This window comes from Pleurodeles waltl, unplaced genomic scaffold (genome assembly GCF_031143425.1).
Source record: "Pleurodeles waltl isolate 20211129_DDA unplaced genomic scaffold, aPleWal1.hap1.20221129 scaffold_69, whole genome shotgun sequence".
In the NCBI taxonomy this organism is placed as follows: domain Eukaryota; kingdom Metazoa; phylum Chordata; class Amphibia; order Caudata; family Salamandridae; genus Pleurodeles; species Pleurodeles waltl.
The window spans coordinates 222749-241671 of NW_027150390.1; the positions used below are offsets into that span (position 1 = coordinate 222749).

Consider the following 18923-nt stretch of genomic DNA (forward strand, 5'->3'; position numbering starts at 1 on the left):
CACAAGAAAAAAAAATCAATCCATGCTAGCAGAGTATGGTTTCGATCCATCGACCTCTGGGTTATGGGCCCAGCACGCTTCCGCTGCGCCACTCTGCTTCCTGTTCAAAATGCTGTGGTTATGCAGATCAGGAGCCTTCAGAGGAGTGGCATGGGATCGCTGGAGCTATTCTGGCAGGGCTCTCACCTCATTTGCCTAAGAATGTCACAAGGCATGCTGGGTGCAGAAAATCTTCGCCTTCCCCTCTCACAGTCAGTCATAGGGGAAAGTCAAGTCCCTCTCAGTCACTAGCCATGTCACGCCTTTGTCAAGACAGAAGCACCCCCACCCGCTCCTTCTCTGTGATCCTGCGCTACCATGCTCAGGTTTTGGCCTTACCTGGGAGCCAGAGCTGCACCCGGTGAGGGCTTGCCCGGTATGAGCGTTCGGGACGTGAGTGGACTTAGGACTGGAAGTTCTGTCCATTCGAAGCAGCCAACCTTCCTGCTGCAGACAGGGGCTGTTCCCTTGGGTTTCTTTCACCTTGCTCTCGGATAAATTTGGTTGTATGCTGCAGTTGCCTGCGATGACTACAAGGTGGCGCTGCTTTCAGGTAAGAGCACAAATATGCAGAAAATGTTGGGGACTTTTGCCACATTTATCGGTGGTGGGTCTCGCACATTTTTTCCAGGGGAGAGATATTGACCTGAAACACTTTTTACTGCAGAGATGCTGCACTTCTAAAGGCTGGTCGGGCAGAAGGGCTTAGGCGTTTCATTGCCTGCCCCCCTGCAGCCCATTTATTATCAGCAGTTGTGAGTGGTGACTGCTGTTTGTAAAATATAAAAATTTCAGGACATAGAAAGTCGCAGACGGGGCTTTTGGGATGCCTGCCTATGTCTTTGTTTATTATTTATCTAATAGCTGAGTAATCTGGTCAAGATATTTCTCTTTTTTTTAACATATTGCGTTAGAATAGCTACTGCTTTCTTAATGTATAAATATTAGCACTGCGTTGGCCGGGAATCGAACCCGGATCAACTGCTTGGAAGGCAGCTATGCTCACCACTATACCACCAACGCTCCATGGCATATGTTTTTTTTAAGCTCTAGACATCACAACCCTGAGTTCAATTACTTTATTGCACCAGTATCAGAGGTATTTTTGGTTTACAGACCAACATGAAAATCAGGAAAAAAGTTCTTGCAACTGCTAAGGAACTGGAGATTGAAACCCATGCAAAAGCTGCGCAGAAAAGGAGAAAGGGAAAGCAGCAGTTCAAATCATTGAAATAAGCATATATTGGCAGCAAGGGAAAAACAGCAGGGTAGAGAAAGAAAACAGCTCCACGAAATTCACAGGAGATTGATAATAGCAGGACAAAAAAAGGGAATAATAGCGTTCCAAGCAGGCTCAGAAAGAAGTGCGAGGGTCCCATCTTTCGTTAATGGTCATAACTGTGCATCATTTCCTTTGAAGTGTAGGGTTGATTCTCTGACCATCTGTCTCGCTGACTTTGAGCAGAGACCGATAGTTGAGCAGTCTCTTCCCACAAAAAGCTGGCACAAGCCTGCTGTTTTCCGCTCTGGCAGCGTGGAAACGAGAGAGTGGTCCTCACAAGAAAAAAAAATCAATCCATGCTAGCAGAGGATGGTTTCGATCCATCGTCCTCTGGGTTATAGGCCCAGCACGCTTCCGCTGCGCCACTCTGCTTCCTGTTCAAAATGGTGTGCTTATGCAGATCAGGAGCCTTCAGAGGAGTGGCATGGGATCGCTGGAGCTATTCTGGCAGGGCTCTCACCTCATTTGCCTAAGAATGTCACAAGGCATGCTGGGTGCAGAAAATCTTCGCCTTCCCCTCTCACAGTCAGTCATAGGGGAAAGTCAAGGCCCTCTCAGTCACTAGACATGTCACGCCTTTGTCAAGACAGAGGCAACCCCACCCGCTCCTTCTCTGTGATCCTGCGCTACCATGCTCAGGTTTTGGCCTTACCTGGGAGCCAGAGGTGCACCCAGTGAGGGCTTGCCCGGTATGAGCGTTTGGGAGCGTTCGGGACGTGAGTGGACTTAAGACTGGAAGTTCTGTCCATTCGAAGCAGCCAACCTTCCTGCTGCAGACAGGGGCTGTTCCCTTGGGTTTCTTTCACCTTGCTCTCGGATAAATTTGGTTGTATGCTGCAGTTGCCTGCGATGACTACAAGGTGGCGCTGCTTTCAGGTAAGAGCACAAATATGCAGAAAATGTTGGGGACTTTTGCCACATTTATCGGTGGTGGGTCTCGCACATTTTTTCCAGGGGAGAGATATTGACCTGAAACACTTTTTACTGCAGAGATGCTGCAGTTCTAAAGGCTGGTCGGGCAGAAGGGCTTAGCCGTTTCATTGCCTGCCCCCCTGCAGCCCATTTATTACCAGCAGTTGTGAGTGGTGACTGCTGTTTGTAAAATATACAAATTTCAGGACATAGAAAGTCGCAGACGGGGCTTTTGGGATGCCTGCCTATGTCTTTGTTTATTATTTATCTAATAGCTGAGTAATCTGGTCAAGATATTTCTCTTTTTTTTAACATATTGCGTTAGAATAGCTACTGCTTTCTTAATGTATAAATATTAGCACTGGTTTGGCCGGGAATCGAACCCGGGTCAACTGCTTGGAAGGCAGCTATGCTCACCACTATACCACCAACGCTCCATGGCATATGTTTTTTTTAAGCTCTAGACATCACAACCCTGAGTTCAATTACTATATTGCACCAGTATCAGAGGTATTTTTGGTTTACAGACCAACATGAAAATCAGGAAAAATGTTCTTGCAACTGCTAAGGAACTGGAGATTGAAACCCATGCAAAAGCTGCCCAGAAAAGGAGAAAGGGAAAGCAGCAGTTCAAATCATTGAAATAAGCATATATTGGCAGCAAGGGAAAAACAGCAGGGTAGAGAAAGAAAACAGCTCCACGAAATTCACAGGAGATTGATAATAGCAGGACAAAAAAAGGGAATAATAGCGTTCCAAGCAGGCTCAGAAAGAAGTGCGATGGTCCCATCTTTCGTTAATGGTCATAACTGTGCATCATTTCCTTTGAAGTGTAGGGTTGATTCTCTGACCATCTGTCTCCCTGACTTTGAGCAGAGACCGATAGTTGAGCAGTCTCTTCCCACAAAAAGCTGGCACAAGCCTGCTGTTTTCCGCTCTGGCAGCGTGGAAACGAGAGAGTGGTCCTCACAAGAAAAAAAAATCAATCCATGCTAGCAGAGGATGGTTTCGATCCATCGACCTCTGGGTTATGAGCCCAGCACGCTTCCGCTGCACCACTCTGCTTCCTGTTCAAAATGCTGTGGTTATGCAGATCAGGAGCCTTCAGAGGAGTGGCATGGGATCGCTGGAGCTATTCTGGCAGGGCTCTCACCTCATTTGCCTAAGAATGTCACAAGGCATGCTGGGTGCAGAAAATCTTCGCCTTCCCCTCTCACAGTCAGTCATAGGGGAAAGTCAAGGCCCTCTCAGTCACTAGACATGTCACGCCTTTGTCAAGACAGAAGCAACCCCACCCGCTCCTTCTCTGTGATCCTGCGCTACCATGCTCAGGTTTTGGCCTTACCTGTGAGCCAGAGGTGCACCCAGTGAGGGCTTGCCCGGTATGAGCGTTTGGGAGCGTTCGGGACGTGAGTGGACTTAAGACTGGAAGTTCTGTCCATTCGAAACAGCCAACCTTCCTGCTGCAGACAGGGGCTGTTCCCTTGGGTTTCTTTCACCTTGCTCTCGGATAAATTTGGTTGTATGCTGCAGTTGCCTGCGATGACTACAAGGTGGCGCTGCTTTCAGGTAAGAGCACAAATATGCAGAAAATGTTGGGGACTTTTGCCACATTTATCGGTGGTGGGTCTCGCACATTTTTTCCAGGGGAGAGATATTGACCTGAAACACTTTTTACTGCAGAGATGCTGCAGTTCTAAAGGCTGGTCGGGCAGAAGGGCTTAGCCGTTTCATTGCCTGCCCCCCTGCAGCCCATTTATTACCAGCAGTTGTGAGTGGTGACTGCTGTTTGTAAAATATAAAAATTTCAGGACATAGAAAGTCGCAGACGGGGCTTTTGGGATGCCTGCCTATGTCTTTGTTTATTATTTATCTAATAGCTGAGTAATCTGGTCAAGATATTTCTCTTTTTTTTAACATATTGCGTTAGAATAGCTACTGCTTTCTTAATGTATAAATATTAGCACTGCGTTGGCCGGGAATCGAACCCGGGTCAACTGCTTGGAAGGCAGCTATGCTCACCACTATACCACCAACGCTCCATGGTATATGTTTTTTTTAAGCTCTAGACATCACAACCCTGAGTTCAATTACTATATTGCACCAGTATCAGAGGTATTTTTGGTTTACAGACCAACATGAAAATCAGGAAAAAAGTTCTTGCAACTGCTAAGGAACTGGAGATTGAAACCCATGCAAAAGCTGCGCAGAAAAGGAGAAAGGGAAAGCAGCAGTTCAAATCATTGAAATAAGCATATATTGGCAGCAAGGGAAAAACAGCAGGGTAGAGAAAGAAAACAGCTCCACGAAATTCACAGGAGATTGATAATAGCAGGACAAAAAAAGGGAATAATAGCGTTCCAAGCAGGCTCAGAAAGAAGTGCGAGGGTCCCATCTTTCGTTAATGGTCATAACTGTACATCATTTCCTTTGAAGTGTAGGGTTGATTCTCTGACCATCTGTCTCCCTGACTTTGAGCAGAGACCGATAGTTGAGCAGTCTCTTCCCACAAAAAGCTGGCACAAGCCTGCTGTTTTCCGCTCTGGCAGCGTGGAAACGAGAGAGTGGTCCTCACAAGAAAAAAAAATCAATCCATGCTAGCAGAGGATGGTTTCGATCCATCGACCTCTGGGTTATGAGCCCAGCACGCTTCCGCTGCGCCACTCTGCTTCCTGTTCAAAATGCTGTGGTTAAGCAGATCAGGAGCCTTCAGAGGAGTGGCATGGGATCGCTGGAGCTATTCTGGCAGGGCTCTCACCTCATTTGCCTAAGAATGTCACAAGGCATGCTGGGTGCAGAAAATCTTCGCCTTCCCCTCTCACAGTCAGTCATAGGGGAAAGTCAAGTCCCTCTCAGTCACTAGCCATGTCACGCCTTTGTCAAGACAGAAGCACCCCCACCCGCTCCTTCTCTGTGATCCTGCGCTACCATGCTCAGGTTTTGGCCTTACCTGGGAGCCAGAGGTGCACCCGGTGAGGGCATGCCCGGTATGAGCGTTCGGGAGCGTTCGGGAGCGTGAGTGGACTTAGGACTGGAAGTTCTGTCCATTCAAAGCAGCCAACCTTCCTGCTGCAGACAGGGGCTGTTCCTTTGGGTTTCTTTCACCTTGCTCTCGGATAAATTTGGTTGTATGCTGCAGTTGCCTGCGATGACTACAAGGTGGCGCTGCTTTCAGGTAAGAGCACAAATATGCAGAAAATGTTGGGGACTTTTGCCACATTTATCGGTGGTGGGTCTCGCACATTTTTTCCAGGGGAGAGATATTGACCTGAAACACTTTTTACTGCAGAGATGCTGCAGTTCTAAAGGCTGGTCGGGCAGAAGGGCTTAGCCGTTTCATTGCCTGCCCCCCTGCAGCCCATTTATTACCAGCAGTTGTGAGTGGTGACTGCTGTTTGTAAAATATAAAAATTTCAGGACATAGAAAGTCGCAGACGGGGCTTTTGGGATGCCTGCCTATGTCTTTGTTTATTATTTATCTAATAGCTGAGTAATCTGGTCAAGATATTTCTCTTTTTTTTAACATATTGCGTTAGAATAGCTACTGCTTTCTTAATGTATAAATATTAGCACTGCGTTGGCCGGGAATCGAACCCGGGTCAACTGCTTGGAAGGCAGCTATGCTCACCACTATACCACCAACGCTCCATGGCATATGTTTTTTTTAAGCTCTAGACATCACAGCCCTGAGTTCAATGACTATATTGCGCCAGTATCAGAGGTATTTTTGGTTTACAGACCAACATGAAAATCAGGAAAAAAGTTCTTGCAACTGCTAAGGAACTGGAGATTGAAACCCATGCAAAAGCTGCGCAGAAAAGGAGAAAGGGAAAGCAGCAGTTCAAATCATTGAAATAAGCATATATTGGCAGCAAGGGAAAAACTGCAGGGTAGAGAAAGAAAACAGCTCCACGAAATTCACAGGAGATTGATAATAGCAGGACAAAAAAAGGGAATAATAGCGTTCCAAGCAGGCTCAGAAAGAAGTGCGAGGGTCCCATCTTTCGTTAATGGTCATAACTGTGCATCATTTCCTTTGAAGTGTAGGGTTGATTCTCTGACCATGTGTCTCCCTGACTTTGAGCAGAGACCGATAGTTGAGCAGTCTCTTCCCACAAAAAGCTGGCACAAGCCAGCTGTTTTCCGCTCTGGCAGCGTGGAAACGAGAGAGTGGTCCTCACAAGAAAAAAAAATCAATCCATGCTAGCAGAGGATGGTTTCGATCCATCGACCTCTGGGTTATGGGCCCAGCAAGCTTCCGCTGCGCCACTCTGCTTCCTGTTCAAAATGCTGTGGTTATGCAGATCAGGAGCCTTCAGAGGAGTGGCATGGGATCGCTGGAGCTATTCTGGCAGGGCTCTCACCTCATTTGCCTAAGAATGTCACAAGGCATGCTGGGTGCAGAAAATCTTCGCCTTCCCCTCTCACAGTCAGTCATAGGGGAAAGTCAAGTCCCTCTCAGTCACTAGCCATGTCACGCCTTTGTCAAGACAGAAGCACCCCCACCCGCTCCTTCTCTGTGATCCTGCGCTACCATGCTCAGGTTTTGGCCTTACCTGGGAGCCAGAGGTGCACCCGGTGAGGGCTTGCCCCGTATGAGCGTTCGGGACGTGAGTGGACTTAAGACTGGAAGTTCTGTCCATTCGAAACAGCCAACCTTCCTGCTGCAGACAGGGGCTGTTCCCTTGGGTTTCTTTCACCTTGCTCTCGGATAAATTTGGTTGTATGCTGCAGTTGCCTGCGATGACTACAAGGTGGCGCTGCTTTCAGGTAAGAGCACAAATATGCAGAAAATGTTGGGGACTTTTGCCACATTTATCGGTGGTGGGTCTCGCACATTTTTTCCAGGGGAGAGATATTGACCTGAAACACTTTTTACTGCAGAGATGCTGCAGTTCTAAAGGCTGGTCGGGCAGAAGGGCTTAGCCGTTTCATTGCCTGCCCCCCTGCAGCCCATTTATTACCAGCAGTTGTGAGTGGTGACTGCTGTTTGTAAAATATAAAAATTTCAGGACATAGAAAGTCGCAGACGGGGCTTTTGGGATGCCTGCCTATGTCTTTGTTTATTATTTATCTAATAGCTGAGTAATCTGGTCAAGATATTTCTCTTTTTTTTAACATATTGCGTTAGAATAGCTACTGCTTTCTTAATGTATAAATATTAGCACTGCGTTGGCCGGGAATCGAACCCGGGTCAACTGCTTGGAAGGCAGCTATGCTCACCACTATACCACCAACGCTCCATGGTATATGTTTTTTTTAAGCTCTAGACATCACAACCCTGAGTTCAATTACTATATTGCACCAGTATCAGAGGTATTTTTGGTTTACAGACCAACATGAAAATCAGGAAAAAAGTTCTTGCAACTGCTAAGGAACTGGAGATTGAAACCCATGCAAAAGCTGCGCAGAAAAGGAGAAAGGGAAAGCAGCAGTTCAAATCATTGAAATAAGCATATATTGGCAGCAAGGGAAAAACAGCAGGGTAGAGAAAGAAAACAGCTCCACGAAATTCACAGGAGATTGATAATAGCAGGACAAAAAAAGGGAATAATAGCGTTCCAAGCAGGCTCAGAAAGAAGTGCGAGGGTCCCATCTTTCGTTAATGGTCATAACTGTACATCATTTCCTTTGAAGTGTAGGGTTGATTCTCTGACCATCTGTCTCCCTGACTTTGAGCAGAGACCGATAGTTGAGCAGTCTCTTCCCACAAAAAGCTGGCACAAGCCTGCTGTTTTCCGCTCTGGCAGCGTGGAAACGAGAGAGTGGTCCTCACAAGAAAAAAAAATCAATCCATGCTAGCAGAGGATGGTTTCGATCCATCGACCTCTGGGTTATGAGCCCAGCACGCTTCCGCTGCGCCACTCTGCTTCCTGTTCAAAATGCTGTGGTTAAGCAGATCAGGAGCCTTCAGAGGAGTGGCATGGGATCGCTGGAGCTATTCTGGCAGGGCTCTCACCTCATTTGCCTAAGAATGTCACAAGGCATGCTGGGTGCAGAAAATCTTCGCCTTCCCCTCTCACAGTCAGTCATAGGGGAAAGTCAAGTCCCTCTCAGTCACTAGCCATGTCACGCCTTTGTCAAGACAGAAGCACCCCCACCCGCTCCTTCTCTGTGATCCTGCGCTACCATGCTCAGGTTTTGGCCTTACCTGGGAGCCAGAGGTGCACCCGGTGAGGGCATGCCCGGTATGAGCGTTTGGGAGCGTTCGGGAGCGTGAGTGGACTTAGGACTGGAAGTTCTGTCCATTCAAAGCAGCCAACCTTCCTGCTGCAGACAGGGGCTGTTCCTTTGGGTTTCTTTCACCTTGCTCTCGGATAAATTTGGTTGTATGCTGCAGTTGCCTGCGATGACTACAAGGTGGCGCTGCTTTCAGGTAAGAGCACAAATATGCAGAAAATGTTGGGGACTTTTGCCACATTTATCGGTGGTGGGTCTCGCACATTTTTTCCAGGGGAGAGATATTGACCTGAAACACTTTTTACTGCAGAGATGCTGCAGTTCTAAAGGCTGGTCGGGCAGAAGGGCTTAGCCGTTTCATTGCCTGCCCCCCTGCAGCCCATTTATTACCAGCAGTTGTGAGTGGTGACTGCTGTTTGTAAAATATAAAAATTTCAGGACATAGAAAGTCGCAGACGGGGCTTTTGGGATGCCTGCCTATGTCTTTGTTTATTATTTATCTAATAGCTGAGTAATCTGGTCAAGATATTTCTCTTTTTTTTAACATATTGCGTTAGAATAGCTACTGCTTTCTTAATGTATAAATATTAGCACTGCGTTGGCCGGGAATCGAACCCGGGTCAACTGCTTGGAAGGCAGCTATGCTCACCACTATACCACCAACGCTCCATGGCATATGTTTTTTTTTAAGCTCTAGACATCACAGCCCTGAGTTCAATGACTATATTGCGCCAGTATCAGAGGTATTTTTGGTTTACAGACCAACATGAAAATCAGGAAAAAAGTTCTTGCAACTGCTAAGGAACTGGAGATTGAAACCCATGCAAAAGCTGCGCAGAAAAGGAGAAAGGGAAAGCAGCAGTTCAAATCATTGAAATAAGCATATATTGGCAGCAAGGGAAAAACTGCAGGGTAGAGAAAGAAAACAGCTCCACGAAATTCACAGGAGATTGATAATAGCAGGACAAAAAAAGGGAATAATAGCGTTCCAAGCAGGCTCAGAAAGAAGTGCGAGGGTCCCATCTTTCGTTAATGGTCATAACTGTGCATCATTTCCTTTGAAGTGTAGGGTTGATTCTCTGACCATGTGTCTCCCTGACTTTGAGCAGAGACCGATAGTTGAGCAGTCTCTTCCCACAAAAAGCTGGCACACGCCTGCTGTTTTCCGCTCTGGCAGCGTGGAAACGAGAGAGTGGTCCTCACAAGAAAAATAATCAATCCATCCTAGCAGAGGATGGTTTCGATCCATCGACCTCTGGGTTATGGGCCCAGCACGCTTCCGCTGCGCCACTCTGCTTCCTGTTCAAAATGCTGTGGTTATGCAGATCAGGAGCCTTCAGAGGAGTGGCATGGGATCGCTGGAGCTATTCTGGCAGGGCTCTCACCTCATTTGCCTAAGAATGTCACAAGGCATGCTGGGTGCAGAAAATCTTCGCCTTCCCCTCTCACAGTCAGTCATAGGGGAAAGTCAAGTCCCTCTCAGTCACTAGCCATGTCACGCCTTTGTCAAGACAGAAGCACCCCCACCCCGCTCCTTCTCTGTGATCCTGCGCTACCATGCTCAGGTTTTGGCCTTACCTGGGAGCCAGAGGTGCACCCAGTGAGGGCTTGCCCGGTATGAGCGTTTGGGAGTGTTCGGGACGTGAGTGGACTTAAGACTGTAAGTTCTGTCCATTCGAAGCAGCCAACCTTCCTGCTGCAGACAGGGGCTGTTACCTTGGGTTTCTTTCACCTTGCTCTCGGATAAATTTGGTTGTATGCTGCAGTTGCCTGCGATGACTACAAGGTGGCGCTGCTTTCAGGTAAGAGCACAAATATGCAGAAAATGTTGGGGACTTTTGCCACATTTATCGGTGGTGGGTCTCGCACATTTTTTCCAGGGGAGAGATATTGACCTGAAACACTTTTTACTGCAGAGATGCTACACTTCTAAAGGCTGGTCGGGCAGAAGGGCTTAGCCGTTTCATTGCCTGCCCCCCTGCAGCCCATTTATTACCAGCAGTTGTGAGTGGTGACTGCTGTTTGTAAAATATAAAAATTTCAGGACATAGAAAGTCGCAGACGGGGCTTTTGGGATGCCTGCCTATGTCTTTGTTTATTATTTATCTAATAGCTGAGTAATCTGGTCAAGATATTTCTCTTTTTTTTAACATATTGCGTTAGAATAGCTACTGCTTTCTTAATGTATAAATATTAGCACTGCGTTGGCCGGGAATCGAACCCGGGTCAACTACTTGGAAGGCAGCTATGCTCACCACTATACCACCAACGCTCCATGGCATATGTTTTTTTTAAGCTCTAGACATCACAACCCTGAGTTCAATTACTATATTGCACCAGTATCAGAGGTATTTTTGGTTTACAGACCAACATGAAAATCAGGAAAAAAGTTCTTGCAACTGCTAAGGAACTGGAGATTGAAACCCATGCAAAAGCTGCGCAGAAAAGGAGAAAGGGAAAGCAGCAGTTCAAATCATTGAAATAAGCATATATTGGCAGCAAGGGAAAAACAGCAGGGTAGAGAAAGAAAACAGCTCCACGAAATTCACAGGAGATTGATAATAGCAGGACAAAAAAAGGGAATAATAGCGTTCCAAGCAGGCTCAGAAAGAAGTGCGAGGGTCCCATCTTTCGTTAATGGTCATAACTGTGCATCATTTCCTTTGAAGTGTAGGGTTGATTCTCTGACCATCTGTCTCCCTGACTTTGAGCAGAGACCGATAGTTGAGCAGTCTCTTCCCACAAAAAGCTGGCACAAGCCTGCTGTTTTCCGCTCTGGCAGCGTGGAAACGAGAAAGTGGTCCTCACAAGAAAAAAAATCAATCCATGCTAGCAGAGGATCGTTTCGATCCATCGACCTCTGGGTTATGGGCCCAGCACGCTTCCGCTGCGCCACTCTGCTTCCTGTTCAAAATGCTGTGGTTATGCAGATCAGGAGCCTTCAGAGGAGTGGCATGGGATCGCTGGAGCTATTCTGGCAGGGCTCTCACCTCATTTGCCTAAGAATGTCACAAGGCATGCTGGGTGCAGAAAATCTTCGCCTTCCCCTCTCACAGTCAGTCATAGGGGAAAGTCAAGTCCCTCTCAGTCACTAGCCATGTCACGCCTTTGTCAAGACAGAAGCACCCCCACCCGCTCCTTCTCTGTGATCCTGCGCTACCATGCTCAGGTTTTGGCCTTACCTGGGAGCCAGAGGTGCACCCGGTGAGGGCTTGCCCGGTATGAGCGTTTGGGAGCGTTCGGGACGTGAGTGGACTTAGGACTGGAAGTTCTGTCCATTCGAAGCAGCCAACCTTCCTGCTGCAGACAGGGGCTGTTCCCTTGGGTTTCTTTCACCTTGCTCTCGGATAAATTTGGTTGTATGCTGCAGTTGCCTGCGATGACTACAAGGTTTCGCTGCTTTCAGGTAAGAGCACAAATATGCAGAAAATGTTGGGGACTTTTGCCACATTTATCGGTGGTGGGTCTCGCACATTTTTTCCAGGGGAGAGATATTGACCTGAAACACTTTTTACTGCAGAGATGCTGCAGTTCTAAAGGCTGGTCGGGCAGAAGGGCTTAGCCGTTTCATTGCCTGCCCCCCTGCAGCCCATTTATTACCAGCAGTTGTGAGTGGTGACTGCTGTTTGTAAAATATAAAAATTTCAGGACATAGAAAGTCGCAGACGGGGCTTTTGGGATGCCTGCCTATGTCTTTGTTTATTATTTATCTAAGAGCTGAGTAATCTGGTCAAGATATTTCTCTTTTTTTTAATATATTGCGTTAGAATAGCTACTGCTTTCTTAATGTATAAATATTAGCACTGCGTTGGCCGGGAATCGAACCCGGGTCAACTGCTTGGAAGGCAACTATGCTCACCACTATACCACCAACACTCCATGGCATATGTTTTTTTTAAGCTCTAGACATCACAACCCTGAGTTCAATGACTATATTGCACCAGTATCAGAGGTATTTTTGGTTTACAGACCAACATGAAAATCAGGAAAAAAGTTCTTGCAACTGCTAAGGAACTGGAGATTGAAACCCATGCAAAAGCTGCGCAGAAAAGGAGAAAGGGAAAGCAGCAGTTCAAATCATTGAAATAAGCATATATTGGCAGCAAGGGAAAAACCGCAGGGTAGAGAAAGAAAACAGCTCCACGAAATTCACAGGAGATTGATAATAGCAGGACAAAAAAAGGGAATAATAGCGTTCCAAGCAGGCTCAGAAAGAAGTGCGAGGGTCCCATCTTTCGTTAATGGTCATAACTGTGCATCATTTCCTTTGAAGTGTAGGGTTGATTCTCTGACCATCTGTCTCCCTGACTTTGAGCAGAGACCGATAGTTGAGCAGTCTCTTCCCACAAAAAGCTGGCACAAGCCAGCTTTTTTCCGCTCTGGCAGCGTGGAAACGAGAGAGTGGTCCTCACAAGAAAAAAAAATCAATCCATGCTAGCAGAGGATGGTTTCGATCCATCGACCTCTGGGTTATGGGCCCAGCAAGCTTCCGCTGCGCCACTCTGCTTCCTGTTCAAAATGCTGTGGTTATGCAGATCAGGAGCCTTCAGAGGAGTGGCATGGGATCGCTGGAGCTATTCTGGCAGGGCTCTCACCTCATTTGCCTAAGAATGTCACAAGGCATGCTGGGTGCAGAAAATCTTCGCCTTCCCCTCTCACAGTCAGTCATAGGGGAAAGTCAAGTCCCTCTCAGTCACTAGCCATGTCACGCCTTTGTCAAGACAGAAGCACCCCCACCCGCTCCTTCTCTGTGATCCTGCGCTACCATGCTCAGGTTTTGGCCTTACCTGGGAGCCAGAGGTGCACCCGGTGAGGGCTTGCCCCGTATGAGCGTTCGGGACGTGAGTGGACTTAGGACTGGAAGTTCTGTCCATTCGAAGCAGCCAACCTTCCTGCTGCAGACAGGGGCTGTTCCCTTGGGTTTCTTTCACCTTGCTCACGGATAAATTTGGTTGTATGCTGCAGTTGCCTGCGATGACTACAAGGTGGCGCTGCTTTCAGGTAAGAGCACAAATATGCAGAAAATGTTGGGGACTTTTGCCACATTTATCGGTGGTGGGTCTCGCACATTTTTTCCTGGGGAGAGATATTGACCTGAAACACTTTTTACTGCAGAGATGCTGCAGTTCTAAAGGCTGGTCGGGCAGAAGGGCTTAGCCGTTTCATTGCCTGCCCCCCTGCAGCCCATTTATTACCAGCAGTTGTGAGTGGTGACTGCTGTTTGTAAAATATAAAAATTTCAGGACATAGAAAGTCGCAGACGGGGCTTTTGGGATGCCTGCCTATGTCTTTGTTTATTATTTATCTAAGAGCTGAGTAATCTGGTCAAGATATTTCTCTTTTTTTTAACATATTGCGTTAGAATAGCTACTGCTTTCTTAATGTATAAATATTAGCACTGCGTTGGCCGGGAATCGAACCCGGGTCAACTGCTTGGAAGGCAACTATGCTCACCACTATACCACCAACACTCCATGGCATATGTTTTTTTTAAGCTCTAGACATCACAACCCTGAGTTCAATGACTATATTGCGCCAGTATCAGAGGTATTTTTGGTTTACAGACCAACATGAAAATCAGGAAAAAAGTTCTTGCAACTGCTAAGGAACTGGAGATTGAAACCCCTGCAAAAGCTGCGCAGAAAAGGAGAAAGGGAAAGCAGCAGTTCAAATCATTGAAATAAGCATATATTGGCAGCAAGGGAAAAACAGCAGGGTAGAGAAAGAAAGCAGCTCCACGAAATTCACAGGAGATTGATAATAGCAGGACAAAAAAAGGGAATAATAGCGTTCCAAGCAGGCTCAGAAAGAAGTGCGAGGGTCCCATCTTTCGTTAATGGTCATAACTGTGCATCATTTCCTTTGAAGTGTAGGGTTGATTCTCTGACCATCTGTCTCCCTGACTTTGAGCAGAGACCGATAGTTGAGCAGTCTCTTCCCACAAAAAGCTGGCACAAGCCTGCTGTTTTCCGCTCTGGCAGCGTGGAAACGAGAGAGTGGTCCTCACAAGAAAAAAAAATCAATCCATGCTAGCAGAGGATGGTTTCGATCCATCGACCTCTGAGTTATGGGCCCAGCAAGCTTCCGCTGCGCCACTCTGCTTCCTGTTCAAAATGCTGTGGTTATGCAGATCAGGAGCCTTCAGAGGAGTGGCATGGGATCGCTGGAGCTATTCTGGCAGGGCTCTCACCTCATTTGCCTAAGAATGTCACAAGGCATGCTGGGTGCAGAAAATCTTCGCCTTCCCCTCTCACAGTCAGTCATAGGGGAAAGTCAAGTCCCTCTCAGTCACTAGCCATGTCACGCCTTTGTCAAGACAGAAGCACCCCCACCCGCTCCTTCTCTGTGATCCTGCGCTACCATGCTCAGGTTTTGGCCTTACCTGGGAGCCAGAGGTGCACCCGGTGAGGGCTTGCCCGGTATGAGCGTTCGGGACGTGAGTGGACTTAGGACTGGAAGTTCTGTCCATTCGAAGCAGCCAACCTTCCTGCTGCAGACAGGGGCTGTTCCCTTGGGTTTCTTTCACCTTGCTCACGGATAAATTTGGTTGTATGCTGCAGTTGCCTGCGATGACTACAAGGTGGCGCTGCTTTCAGGTAAGAGCACAAATATGCAGAAAATGTTGGGGACTTTTGCCACATTTATCGGTGGTGGGTCTCGCACATTTTTTCCAGGGGAGAGATATTGACCTGAAACACTTTTTACTGCAGAGATGCTGCAGTTCTAAAGGCTGGTCGGGCAGAAGGGCTTAGCCGTTTCATTGCCTGCCCCCCTGCAGCCCATTTATTACCAGCAGTTGTGAGTGGTGACTGCTGTTTGTAAAATATAAAAATTTCAGGACATAGAAAGTCGCAGACGGGGCTTTTGGGATGCCTGCCTATGTCTTTGTTTATTATTTATCTAATAGCTGAGTAATCTGGTCAAGATATTTCTCTTTTTTTTAACATATTGCGTTAGAATAGCTACTGCTTTCTTAATGTATAAATATTAGCACTGCGTTGGCCGGGAATCAAACCCGGGTCAACTGCTTGGAAGGCAGCTATGCTCACCACTATACCACCAACGCTCCATGGCATATGTTTTTTTTAAGCTCTAGACATCACAACCCTGAGTTCAATGACTATATTGCGCCAGTATCAGAGGTATTTTTGGTTTACAGACCAACATGAAAATCAGGAAAAAAGTTCTTGCAACTGCTAAGGAACTGGAGATTGAAACCCATGCAAAAGCTGCGCAGAAAAGGAGAAAGGGAAAGCAGCAGTTCAAATCATTGAAATAAGCATATATTGGCAGCAAGGGAAAAACAGCAGGGTAGAGAAAGAAAACAGCTCCACGAAATTCACAGGAGATTGATAATAGCAGGACAAAAAAAGGGAATAATAGCGTTCCAAGCAGGCTCAGAAAGAAGTTCGAGGGTCCCATCTTTCGTTAATGGTCATAACTGTGCATCATTTCCTTTGAAGTGTAGGGTTGATTCTCTGACCATCTGTCTCCCTGACTTTGTGCAGAGACCGATAGTTGAGCAGTCTCTTCCCACAAAAAGCTGGCACAAGCCTGCTGTTTTCCGCTCTGGCAGCGTGGAAACGAGAGAGTGGTCCTCACAAGAAAAAAAAATCAATCCATGCTAGCAGAAGATGGTTTCGATCCATCGACCTCTGGGTTATGGGCCCTGCACGCTTCCGCTGCGCCACTCTGCTTCCTGTTCAAAATGCTGTGGTTATGCAGATCAGGAGCCTTCAGAGGAGTGGCATGGGATCGCTGGAGCTATTCTGGCAGGGCTCTCACCTCATTTGCCTAAGAATGTCACAAGGCATGCTGGGTGCAGAAAATCTTCGCCTTCCCCTCTCACAGTCAGTCATAGGGGAAAGTCAAGGCCCTCTCAGTCACTAGCCATGTCACGCCTTTGTCAAGACAGAAGCACCCCCACCCGCTCCTTCTCTGTGATCCTGCGCTACCATGCTCAGGTTTTGGCCTTACCTGGGAGCCAGAGGTGCACCCGGTATGAGCGTTTGAGAGCGTTCGGGACGTGAGTGGACTTAGGACTGGAAGTTCTGTCCATTCGAAGCAGCCAACCTTCCTGCTGCAGACAGGGGCTGTTCCCTTGGGTTTCTTTCACCTTGCTCTTGGATAAATTTGGTTGTATGCTGCAGTTGCCTGCGATGACTACAAGGTGGCGCTGCTTTCAGGTAAGAGCACAAATATGCAGAATATGTTGGGGACTTTTGCCACATTTATCGGTGGTGGGTCTCGCACATTTTTTCCAGGGGAGAGATATTGACCTGAAACAATTTTTACTGCAGAGATGCTGCAGTTCTAAAGGCTGGTCGGGCAGAAGGGCTTAGCCGTTTCATTGCCTGCCCCCCTGCAGCCCATTTATTACCAGCAGTTGTGAGTGGTGACTGCTGTTTGTAAAATATAAAAATTTCAGGACATAGAAAGTCGCAGACGTGGCTTTTGGGATGCCTGCCTATGTCTTTGTTTATTATTTATCTAATAGCTGAGTAATCTGGTCAAGATATTTCTCTTTTTTTTAACATATTGCGTTAGAATAGCTACTGCTTTCTTAATGTATAAATATTAGCACTGCGTTGGCCGGGAATCGAACCCGGGTCAACTGCTTGGAAGGCAGCTATGCTCACCACTATACCACCAACGCTCCATGGCATATGTTTTTTTTAAGCTCTAGACATCATAACCCTGAGTTCAATGACTATATTGCGCCAGTATCAGAGGTATTTTTGGTTTACAGACCAACATGAAAATCAGGAAAAAAGTTCTTGCAACTGCTAAGGAACTGGAGATTGAAACCCATGCAAAAGCTGCGCAGAAAAGGAGAAAGGGAAAGCAGCAGTTCAAATCATTGAAATAAGCGTATATTGGCAGCAAGGGAAAAACAGCAGGGTAGAGAAAGAAAACAGCTCCACGAAATTCACAGGAGATTGATAATAGCAGGACAAAAAAAGGGAATAATAGCGTTCCAAGCAGGCTCAGAAAGAAGTGCGAGGGTCCCATCTTTCGTTAATGGTCATAACTGTGCATCATTTCCTTTGAAGTGTAGGGTTGATTCTCTGACCATCTGTCTCCCTGACTTTGAGCAGAGACCGATAGTTGAGCAGTCTCTTCCCACAAAAAGCTGGCACAAGCCTGCTGTTTTCCGCTCTGGCAGCGTGGAAACGAGAGAGTGGTCCTCACTAGAAAAATAATCAATCCATCCTAGCAGAGGATGGTTTCGATCCATCGACCTCTGGGTTATGGGCCCAGCACGCTTCCGCTGCGCCACTCTGCTTCCTGTTCAAAATGCTGTGGTTATGCAGATCAGGAGCCTTCAGAGGAGTGGCATGGGATCGCTGGAGCTATTCTGGCAGGGCTCTCACCTCATTTGCCTAAGAATGTCACAAGGCATGCTGGGTGCAGAAAATCTTCGCCTTCCCCTCTCACAGTCAGTCATAGGAGAAAGTCAAGTCCCTCTCAGTCACTAGCCATGTCATGCCTTTGTCAAGACAGAAGCACCCCCACCCGCTCCTTCTCTGTGATCCTGCGCTACCATGCTCAGGTTTTGGCCTTACCTGGGAGCCAGAGGTGCACCCAGTGAGGGCTTGCCCGGTATGAGCGTTTGGGAGCGTTCGGGACGTGAGTGGACTTAAGACTGGAAGTTCTGTCCATTCGAAGCAGCCAACCTTCCTGCTGCAGACAGGGGCTGTTCCCTTGGGTTTCTTTCACCTTGCTCTCGGATAAATTTGGTTGTATGCTGCAGTTGCCTGCGATGACTACAAGGTGGCGCTGCTTTCAGGTAAGAGCTCAAATATGCAGAAAATGTTGGGGACTTTTGCCACATTTATCGGTGGTGGGTCTCGCACATTTTTTCCAGGGGAGAGATATTGACCTGAAACACTTGTTACTGCAGAGATGCTGCAGTTCTAAAGGCTGGTCGGGCAGAAGGGCTTAGCCGTTTCATTGCCTGCCCCCCTGCAGCCCATTTATTACCAGCAGTTGTGAGTGGTGGTTGCTGTTTGTAAAATATTAAAATTTCAGGACATAGAAAGTCGCAGACGGGGCTTTTGGGATGCCTGCCTATGTCTTTGTTTATTATTTATCTAATAGCTGAGTAATCTGGTCAAGATATTTCTCTTTTTTTTAACATATTGCGTTAGAATAGCTACTGCTTTCTTAATGTATAAATATTAGCACTGCGTTGGCCAGGAATCGAACCCGGGTCAACTGCTTGGAAGGCAGCTATGCTCACCACTATACCACCAACGCTCCATGGCATATGTTTTTTTTAAGCTCTAGACATCACAACCCTGAGTTCAATTACTATATTGCACCAGTATCAGAGGTATTTTTGGTTTACAGACCAACATGAAAATCAGGAAAAAAGTTCTTGCAACTGCTAAGGAACTGGAGATTGAAACCCATGCAAAAGCTGCGCAGAAAAGGAGAAAGGGAAAGCAGCAGTTCAAATCATTGAAATAAGCATATATTGGCAGCAAGGGAAAAACAGCAGGGTAGA

The 18923-nt window shown here is 47.1% G+C and overlaps 9 non-coding genes across 9 annotated transcripts; all 9 read right to left on the bottom strand.

Moving 5' to 3' along the window:
- Positions 1–990: 990 nt before the first annotated feature.
- Positions 991–1062, bottom strand: TRNAG-UCC (transfer RNA glycine (anticodon UCC)). Its single transcript has one exon. It is a non-coding gene; the product is annotated as a tRNA-Gly (tRNA).
- A 559-nt stretch (positions 1063–1621) lies between these two features.
- Positions 1622–1693, bottom strand: TRNAI-UAU (transfer RNA isoleucine (anticodon UAU)). The gene has a single exon. It is a non-coding gene; the product is annotated as a tRNA-Ile (tRNA).
- A 2507-nt stretch (positions 1694–4200) lies between these two features.
- Positions 4201–4272, bottom strand: TRNAG-UCC (transfer RNA glycine (anticodon UCC)). The gene has a single exon. It is a non-coding gene; the product is annotated as a tRNA-Gly (tRNA).
- A 1534-nt stretch (positions 4273–5806) lies between these two features.
- Positions 5807–5878, bottom strand: TRNAG-UCC (transfer RNA glycine (anticodon UCC)). Its single transcript has one exon. It is a non-coding gene; the product is annotated as a tRNA-Gly (tRNA).
- A 1523-nt stretch (positions 5879–7401) lies between these two features.
- On the bottom strand, positions 7402–7473 carry TRNAG-UCC (transfer RNA glycine (anticodon UCC)). Its single transcript has one exon. It is a non-coding gene; the product is annotated as a tRNA-Gly (tRNA).
- A 1534-nt stretch (positions 7474–9007) lies between these two features.
- On the bottom strand, positions 9008–9079 carry TRNAG-UCC (transfer RNA glycine (anticodon UCC)). Its single transcript has one exon. It is a non-coding gene; the product is annotated as a tRNA-Gly (tRNA).
- A 1534-nt stretch (positions 9080–10613) lies between these two features.
- Positions 10614–10685, bottom strand: TRNAG-UCC (transfer RNA glycine (anticodon UCC)). The gene has a single exon. It is a non-coding gene; the product is annotated as a tRNA-Gly (tRNA).
- Positions 10686–15407: 4722 nt separating this feature from the next.
- TRNAG-UCC (transfer RNA glycine (anticodon UCC)) lies at positions 15408–15479 on the bottom strand. Its single transcript has one exon. It is a non-coding gene; the product is annotated as a tRNA-Gly (tRNA).
- Positions 15480–16997: 1518 nt separating this feature from the next.
- On the bottom strand, positions 16998–17069 carry TRNAG-UCC (transfer RNA glycine (anticodon UCC)). The gene has a single exon. It is a non-coding gene; the product is annotated as a tRNA-Gly (tRNA).
- Between the last annotated feature and the right edge of the window lie 1854 nt (positions 17070–18923).